At 39.9% G+C, this 9,808-nt stretch overlaps 1 protein-coding gene across 11 annotated transcripts in view; it reads right to left on the minus strand.

Moving 5' to 3' along the window:
- The window catches only part of ADGRL3 (adhesion G protein-coupled receptor L3), a 1,275,722-nt gene that overhangs the window by 1,040,450 nt on the left and 225,464 nt on the right, over positions 1-9,808 (minus strand). For all 11 annotated transcript variants that reach the window (XM_019522289.1, XM_019522280.1, XM_019522284.1 and 8 more), the window contains one exon: positions 8,581-8,646. The gene's annotated coding sequence lies outside the window, so the exon portion shown is untranslated. The remainder of the gene's footprint in view (positions 1-8,580; positions 8,647-9,808) is intronic.

Raw genomic sequence — 9,808 nt, forward strand, 5'->3', positions numbered from 1 at the left:
GGGGGGGGGGGGGAGAAGAGCCATAGTTTAAGAAAATCTGACAAAATAGAGGATTTCTGCCATCTCAGCAGAAATCTTCTTACAACACAAATAAATTTACCTTATTAGTTTAGCCAGCAATCCTCCCAATAATGTGATTAGCTTCATGAGATATATGCCCATGTATTGTCTGAAGAATAGGCTCTCAGGACTACATATTTCAGGAATACCTTACTCGCACATTAAAATGGAAAAAAAATTGTCATTTTGAGTATTTGGAATAACACTGGTATTTTAAGATCGTTATTTTTTGTGTCAAATTTTAAGCATCATATTGAACTTAAACAGAGACCCAGGCTTGGCAAACTCCTGACAATTACACATAGGGCTTGCCTGAGTAAGGATTTTGAGATAATGGAAATTCTGATTGTACTCCTTTTTCTTAAAAAATCTATAGCAGGCAAGAAATAGTAGCCTTCATCCAGCATGGTACCTTAGTCATTGAAGTCAAGTGCTTTGCTGATTTAGGATCTGTGGCAGGTTCCCCCTTGAAGAGTTGCCTCTGCCCTATGCTGTTGAGTTACTGGCATTTGCTCCTCTCCTTCCACATCTCACAGGACAAGCCAGGAGCCAAGCCTACAGATCCAGAGTGTACCACGAGATCTGTGCTGCACCTGGGGATCCCAGTCATACACAGAGACATGCATCCCAAGACCCATGGCCTTTTAAGGCCTGTGGGATTTGGCCAGGGCCAGTTACCAAACAAACAATCTGTGACAAGTCCCCTTCTCAGCCACATTGCTGGAAAGTGAGACTTGAGCACCGCTGGTAATACAGTAGCCCTGAGATGTCTCATCTGCTCTTGGGACACCATTGTGATATGCACGGTAGAAACACACAGTAAGAGATACCCCCTGATCCGTAGGACTTTAGATGACAAGATAGACAAGGAATGGAAGGGAAAACTGAGACCCAGAAAGGTGAAGAGTCTGCACCGACATCAGTGGCCGAGTGCGGAACAGAGCCTACATCTCTACAGTCTCAGTCCTACCCACTAGGCCTCTCTCTCTCAGTGATACCGCTACTAACTTGAGGTTATGTCATTCAGTTTATTGGACTGGATGAGAAAAGACTATGGACCAATCAGCATATCCCACAGGAATACTGAAAACTGCTGTCTTAAAACCATATTACATTTAACATTCAACACACTGTATGCTTCACTGCAACACTTCTGTGGAACTTCATAGCTACTATAATGTGACTTGGGCAAATAAAGCCATGTTTTATTTGAATTGCTGAGGGGCCTGCAAATTGTAACCCTCTCCCACCATGTATATCCAGGGTCTTTATTAGTCTGTTTCCCCATCAATTAATTTGCTGATGGTTAATCTGCTTGGCAATAGTTTATTTCATTTTTATCTGGTACTCTGCAAGCAGGGAAGAAATTAAATTATTTTGGTAACTGCCTAGTGTTGGCCACTAGATATACAAGGCAAACTTTCCCTATGCAGTATTTAGTTGCCCAATGTCTCTTGATATGCACACCCAGACACTTTAATCATTTGAATGAAGCCGTTAGAAAACCCCACAAGCTGAACGATGGCATGTAGCAAGAAATAAATGAGCTAATAAATAATGACATACTGTATACCTTAGCACACAAAACTACATTTTACTCAGTGCCTTAAAATTACTAAGTGCCATTTTGTTGTTATCAACATACACTCAGTGTTCCTTATCCTTTACACCTCAACCTCTATGGCAAATCATAATCTATTTAATGCACTTCACCATTTGTAAGAAAAAAGAAAACAGCACATACCAATCCTTCCCACCTCTCTGATATTCAAAAGTGGCAAATATTAAAAAGCATCACAAACCACTTTATTTTTGTTAAGATCAATTTCCTCATTGGCAGTCATGGAAAAAAAAGTCTATATTAATTTTCTCATCTGTTGTTTTTTGTTCACCCCTGCCTAACTAACCTCCTAGCTCCTTTAAAGCCTTACAAGGGAAGCTGAATAGAAAGATTAAGTGCTGAATCGGACCATTGGCTCAGATGGTGGCTGTCTAGCCTGGGGTTCTTCCCTGCAGGCCATACAGAGGTGTGCTGCCCCAGTGAGCTTGTGTGGTAACTGCATGATGCAGAGGGAGAGCAGCTGCAGCAATGCACACTGGCCAGTCCAGATAAAGTAGCCTCTATCCACTGGTTTCCTGATCCAAGGGGTTGCTTCTAACCCAGCCGTTCCCCACACAGCCTTCCCTTCATTCTGCAGTTTTTCATCTCCTTGGCTGTGTCCCAGGTCTAGCCTGGACAGACAATGGAAGAGGAGAGAGCCTTCTAAACCTTCTGTTATGCCATTTTTCTACCCCTGCATGAGACCTGGGAGGCACCAGAGAAGTAATCAGTCTCCCTGGCTCACCCCTACACCAGCTGCTCATCTCTTGTCTGACCTAAAAAGCAACTTTTAAAATCTGTAGCCTTTAAAATGCTGATTCATAAGAATGGAAAGGCAAGACCTATGTTTTCTAAAATGGCTCATGGTTCTTGATACTTCCATGTTTGGTTGCACAACTGTGATACCTGAAAGATGGCTGATCTTCAGGAAACGCTGGGCAACCATCTTTGGTAAATCACCTTCTTTAAAAAGTCAGGCCCCTTTAAGGTGCCACAAGCATCCAAAGAAACAGGGGCACCAGGAAGTGCCAGCCACCTTTGCAAACATAGGCCAACAGGTGAGATTTGCAAAAGTGTGTGACTTAACTTTCATTAGGTTTCTATCCTTGGATAACAGTGCTGACTTGGACAATGCCACCCAAAGCTTAGCCCCTAATCTGATGAAATCACCTATTTCCAATCAGAGCAAATCATATGTTCCTTTGTACTGTAGTAATCCTGATCTGGTAGTAGAAAACACAGATCCTCAGCTTCCAAGGAGAATAAAACCTGCCATTCAGAAATATTTTTTTTTCTGGATCTAGTACGTGTTCAGTTTCAAAGAAAATCAGAAAAATGCATCTATAAAGCCTCTTGTCAGAATAGTTTTACAAGTCAGAAGGCTCTTATTTACTTCTAGGAGCACTGTGGGGGCATCTAGCTGAATTCTCTGTCTGCAAAAATGATATTCTTTTGTTTTATTCAGATTTACAATGGAGTGTTTAACTGATCTATTATATGTGTGTTACAACCAAGCTTTACAGAATCTGTCAAATTACAATCCTTGGCAACAAAACCAGCCAAAGAAAGTGTAAGAAGCAATTTGAGAAGATACTCCCCAGGAATTAAAATTTTGTAAACAAACATTTCAGCTAATTGCATTCTTGTTCTCAGTACACTGAAGGCACCATTTAGCCAACACATTTGTCTACAGAGTTTAGTTTCTTCATTTTAATGAATACTGATCCTGTGTATATCATCAGGATCAACATGAAATGCTAATGGAGAAAGATGTCTAATACTGCTTCAAGTGTTTACGTTACAGCCAAGCCAATTAAAGCAAATCCAGTTTCTTTGTTTTGCCCAGGCTCACAGGGATACAGGTCTGAAGGGTTCCAGTGGGGAAAGGAGTCTTAATGGTCACATGAATCAGAGCATTAAGCTTCCACTGTTAAATGCAACTGGCATTTTCAAAGCTGCAGCAAGATGTGGTCACTTTGCCAGTATGTTGTATAACTAGTAACACCAGCCCTACCTTGCCACTATCATGAATCACTTCACTTTTAAAAAGCAAGATGGCTGCCATCAAAAGCAGGCTGGATTCAAATAGCTGATCTTGCTGCAAGGACAGTCAATGGCAAAGCTCCCAATACCTTCAGTAGGATCAGGCCTCCAATTTTTAATTCTTCTCCATTATTCTGATGGTTTACCTATCATTTAGTCTTTAAATCAAGAATTTATGTCCTTCCAAAAGATGAGTCCTACACCTCAGCCCCAAGATACCGAGACTGATGCAGGAATCGCTGGATAGAAATTCCTTGCTTGTGTTTTATGCAGGGAGTCAAGAGAGATGATCAAAAGAGTCCCTTCAAATCTTTTTATTCATAATATGAATGTGCTTCTTAGTTTTCAAACTCTCATACTTCCAAGCTGAATCACATGCAATGAAGTGGGAGCAGAAATGCAAAGAAGCAGAAAGGATTGCATTTGGTTGGGAGCTGCTCAGCTTACTAATGGTTGTCTGAATTCATTGGCTTGGTTTGTTTCTCAAAGTAGTTTCCCAGAGAACTGACTGTGAAATCCATGTACCGTGAACCTCAGGGATTTCAGGAAAACAACAGCGGATGATATTATATAAAAGATGTTGGTCTTCATTTGCTCAGAGAAAACACAACACATGGTGAGACGCTACAGCGCAACAGGAGTGAGCTACTGTGCCATAGCTTGTTGCTACTGCACAATGGTGTTGGGAAAAACCAGTGCGGTGACAGTACTGTATAGTAACACTGGTTACTGTACATTTAGTACTTGCTTAGCGTGACACTGTTATGTTCCTTTGTTCCAGTGACCAGACTGTGGCTCACCTCTTAGAGGATTTATTCATTTGTTGCAAAGATTCATGTTAGATAGTCGTCTGTAGAGCCACACTGTGACTCAAAACCCAAAATACTGTTTAAGAAACTAAGCAGCAGCCAGACAGCTCACACTTTCCTCATTGCACTAGCAGCTTTCATTCCAAAAGCTGAAGTTACCTTCATACAGATTTTTAAAGGCCACTGTTTATGCATGTAAATTCTGAAGGGCATTAGCAGTACAGCTGACACACACTGACAGCAAGCACATCTCCAAGAATGGAATACACAGCAATGACTGCCTGGATAATTGATGTACTTTTACTCTGCCCCATGGCCGGTTATTACATTGTTCACTCTCTTCAACTGCCTGTGGTTTCTAAATTAATTAGAAATCTGCCAGCTAAAAAAAAAGATACTGAATACAAAAGAAGATACAAGTAGTGATGTCTATTAATGCCCTTGAGCCCTAGAGAATCTCTTTCTTTGACCTGCTCACATGGAGGCTGAAGCACAGCTCAGCTTCTAGAATCCAGTATTTTTGAGTAAGCCTAGCGTCTGATACTGACAGCAGAAGAAAAGATAGAATAGATCATTATGATAAGTGAAAACCTTTCCACCTCTAGAAAGCCCTAAGTTGTTTAATATGGGGGGAGAATCAAACCCGCACTCTCTCTCACGGCAGTTAAGAAAAAAATCTTGTCCTGCAAGAAAACACACACACACACACAGAGCAGCTGGGATTTACTCAGCATGATAGAGAACAATGTAAATATACAAAACACACTTAAACCTGCATTGCTCTAACCTAGTCTCTCATACTGCTCAAAATGAAAGAAATGCTGTTAAGTCAGACCTATCCCTATGGTTTATCCAGCTAAATGACTCTCCAGAAACCATTTCACAGCTGAAATGTTGCCTCTCCTGCACACTGAGAATGAGAGAGGCTGAGAAATGTTATACCACGATCAAATATACAGATATGAATATAAAATACCAATAAGCATTTTTTGCACCTTGCATGGCCTTATTGACTTGCAATACAACCTATACTTAAACTTTAAAACAATAGTGTTTATAGCTTTTAAGAAACCTACTGGGAATAATTGAACAGTTTGAGCCACATCCCATTGAAGTACACAAGATTTCTTTCTATGCCTTTGGAAAGCATTTAACCATGATGTATTCTGGTGGTATTTTTAGCTTCCTACTTTATTTAAAAACAGACATATTTTTAAATTTGTTTTACACCAACTACAGGTATTTCAAAAGCATAAATAAATACAAACTAATGGTTTCACTGAAATTATTTTAAGCTGTTCAGCTAAAATCGGGAACTAATATATCACTTTCCCATAAAAGAGCACAAAGCAATCTACATATCAAGTAATATACAACAGTGTATGCATAGTCTCTCTTTGCCAACATATAGTTTGTCATTGTAACCTGCAGGGTATCTGGAAAAAATCCTACTGGGCCCATTAATACCTTTCTATTTGACTCCTTTTTAAATGTAGTGCCTTGAATGATTTTTAGGAGGACTGGATTTTGAGTCTCCTTTTTTTGTATGCACAATATATCTTATGTTCAGAACAATGAATGTTCAAGTCATAACTTACAGATATCCCAAATCACCACTCATAGATAACATATCACAAAATCATCATTCCAGGTGTAGGGGAAAGAGTATGCTAGAGTAATCAATGTTACTGTCTAAAAAGACACCACTCAAGTTGTCATCAAGCTTTACAAAATATCAAAGTTCCTAAAGCAAGTAGCTGCTACAGAATTTCAACCACCGTAATTAGAAAGGCAACTGAAACCTGCAGGAGCAGAAACAACAGAGAGGGTTAACTTCTGTGGAATGTCCAACACATTTATTACTTGACACATTTTGGAGACCAAGTACATTTTTCCTTACACTTTCCCCCATCATTTTCTTGCTAGTGATATTTTTTATATTAAACAGATACTGTATATATGGTCCATTACTAAAAGCCAATTAAAGACCATAAAGCACTATTCTCCTGTAGGCACAGACATTCAAAAAGCCTGAGGCAAAATCCAAGTTATGCGGTTTTCTGTAAGTGACATATTTTAGATCACTAGTGAACAGAACACACATTTGCCTTTTGGGAGGGGGCGGGGGACAAATCTTAGACTGGGTTCCACCATTTTTAAACCAGTCTGTGTGCACCAAACTTCTGTTCTGTTTTGGGTATAGACTGGTTGTGTGTGCTGAACTTTTATTCTGTTACCAGTATAGACTGGTTTCTGATGACTTATTCCAGTAAAAGTATAATGTCTGTACCTAGCCTTGGCATACGCTTGAGTACATTTCAGCACTCTTCCTGGATAATTTCAGGGCTAGTTCAACTTCAAGAAGGAAGACACACTTCTAAAGCATTAGAACATCTATATATTGATGTAATAGTGCAGCTTATTTGTTTTTATCATCTTTGTTTATTCATCCCTTCCAAAACGTAATTAGGAATTGTGCAGCAAGGTAGATTCAGAGGCTACTTGAAGATGTTAAAAAAACCCCAAAAACAAAAACCACGCTTTACTGGAAGAAGCAGTGCATTACTTTAACCCGGCTCTGCACCACCTGTATAGATCAGGCACTTCAGAGGGGCTTTTTGGTACTTATCTAAAGCTGATCAATCAGCTTTAATTAAAAGTGGCAAAAAAAGCCCCACTAAGGAGCTTAATCTATACCAGGGATGGGCAATTAATTCAGGTGAAGGGCCGCTTACTGAGTTTTGGTAAGCTATAGAGGCCCGCATGACAGACAGCCAAGGGCAGATAAATATTAACTTTCTAAATTTTATGGGGCTCCACGGGCCGGATGCAATGGCCTGGCAGGCTGCATCTGGCCACATTTTGCCCACTTCTGATCTATACAGACGTCAGGTGAGCCGGGTCCAAATAATGCACTGCCTCTTCTGGGCATGCGCTAGGCTTAGTGTGGGAATGTGCTGAGTTTAAAGTGAAGCACCGTTTGTTTGATTTTTTAACTTCTACAAGCAGGCACAGTGCATTTTTCAAATTAGAATAGTGGAATAATATATCTCATAATACTTTACTATTTAGGCAGAGTCTTTCCTGACTCATGCATTTTTCCTTATGTTCTCTGCATGTTATTACACTTTCCAAGGTTTTTAATTCTTATAAAGTCTACTTGTTTATGCCCAAGTATCTCCACCTTCAATTGATGAATTTCTTTTCACATTAAATGCTGTGGCCTCAGTGGGATTTTTTCCCCCACCATGACCTTTAGGCACATTTGCTAAGTGAAAGCCTGAGCATGGCCCTCTCCACATCCCTTCAGATCACTAGGCCATACTAATGAATCACACTAATGCTGTGAGAATGTCCTCCAGTTTTACCATGCCTTCCACTCCATCCCTGCACAGATGGCAGTTTGCATCAGCGGATACAGGCTGTGACTCAGAAGTGAAGAGTGCCCTCCCTATACCATTTATATATGAGATGCAGGCTGAGGAAGCCAGCCAAGTCTGCAAGGAGTCTCACCATCCCAACGTTGCATAAAAACTAGAGACTGAGGCTATATTAGTACTTGCATTGCTTCCCCTCCTGTCTGTCAGATCTTCCCCCTGTAGGGCATAGCCCCTGGGCAAACTGAAGACTGCAGTTCTTTGTGACAACAGGGATTGGACCAGAGCTCTCAAGAGCTATAAGCCCACAGCATCCCACTTGTCCAGTGACCTACACAGTTATCCTAAGAGAACATTTAGATGATTTCACAGCCCTTTCACTGGAATGCATTAGCATTTGTTTTTCTCTTTCACCTGTTTAACCTTTATGCACACTGAATAATTTCACAGTATGACACTCTGCACCTCCTTTCTTCATCTACATTTCATTTGGCTGCTTTTGTTTCTATATTGCTTTTATGGAAAGAACCATTGTAAAGAAATAGAACGGCTTCTGAGCTGAAAGTGTGGAAACACTGAAAGTGTCACAGACCTGTGCAGTACGATAGGGTTGGACAGTTATCTGACCACCCACTACGCACATGGTGCAACAGCTAGCAAACAAGGCTTGAGCCTACTATCTAATAATTACCTTTTATGTTCTTCAGTTGCTAAAATCCATTCACTATTTTTTTGCAGATTTCGGAATTCAGCATTTCTAAAAAAAAGAAAAAATAATTATATTTGAGCTGAAGATTTATTACACAGTCATGAAAAGTATTTTTATATGCATTTATAACATAAAACAATAAGTACCATTTTTTGATGAGTATATCTGATTTATAAAGGACAATAAAATAATATTAATATTTATACAGCACACCTTCGTTCTGAAAGCAAAAAAATAAGTGTATAATCCTCAATGATTGAAGAAAATAGTGGCAGTCATCACTGTCAATTATAAATAAAGAGACACACCACTGGCAATGAAAGGACAATGTACCTGGCATATCAGATCAATGTATAATCCAAGGGTCCAATTTTCCATTTAAGTGAATGTTGAAGAATTCCACTCAACAGGAGCAGCAACAAGTGTCCATGCCTTAATTTAGTCTCCAAATGTAACTATAGGTCTAGCTCAGTTTTATAGTGTAGAGACAAGAACACAATGAATTGCTTCGTTTAGAAGTATATTAAAATGACAAATAAGAATTAACAGCTGCTAAGTCCCAGTCAGATGGAACCTAGTGTTAATCAAGTGCAGTCACTGCCAACAAGACATCTAGAGCAGGGACTCTCTAAATCTTTTATGACATGGGCTATAATATATTGCATCTTCCTTCTTCAGCCCCCTCCTTGTTCAGCCTCCTAGTTCTCTGGTACGTACTTCTCAAAAAATTTAATTCTGCATATGGCAAGGTCTGGAGACCAGAGCTGCTCCTTGGACCATTGCTTTAGAAAGCTCAGTCTCGAGTAAAACTACCCCACAGACTTGATGAGGTTAGGGTTCTGCCTGTAGAGTAAAGTCAGTTCAAGCAGCAGAAACCACTTCTGCTTTGAAATTATATTTAAGATGCCTTGTGATGAGTAGTAAACTCTGTCCACAAAGATCCTGTTGAGTAAAGGAACAGTTGCACTGATGTTAGCAATATTTAGCTAGTCCATTAATGAAACTATACGAGGGTAAAATCGTATCCCCACTGAAGTCATTGTATGTTTTGCACTAGGCAGGAGTTCACCCCAAATATTTACGTTTTTCAACAGACCTCTGCTTTTCTGTCATTATGACAGCCTGGACAAATTTGTGACAGAGGCCCTCAGGAAAGCTGGGTTCAACCCCTTATACTTACAGAGATGCTAAAAAGCAGCCCATTGCAGCT

Source organism: Gavialis gangeticus, unplaced genomic scaffold (assembly GCF_001723915.1).
Source record: "Gavialis gangeticus isolate Ggan-Ray unplaced genomic scaffold, GavGan_comp1, whole genome shotgun sequence".
NCBI classification, from domain to species: Eukaryota; Metazoa; Chordata; order Crocodylia; family Gavialidae; genus Gavialis; species Gavialis gangeticus.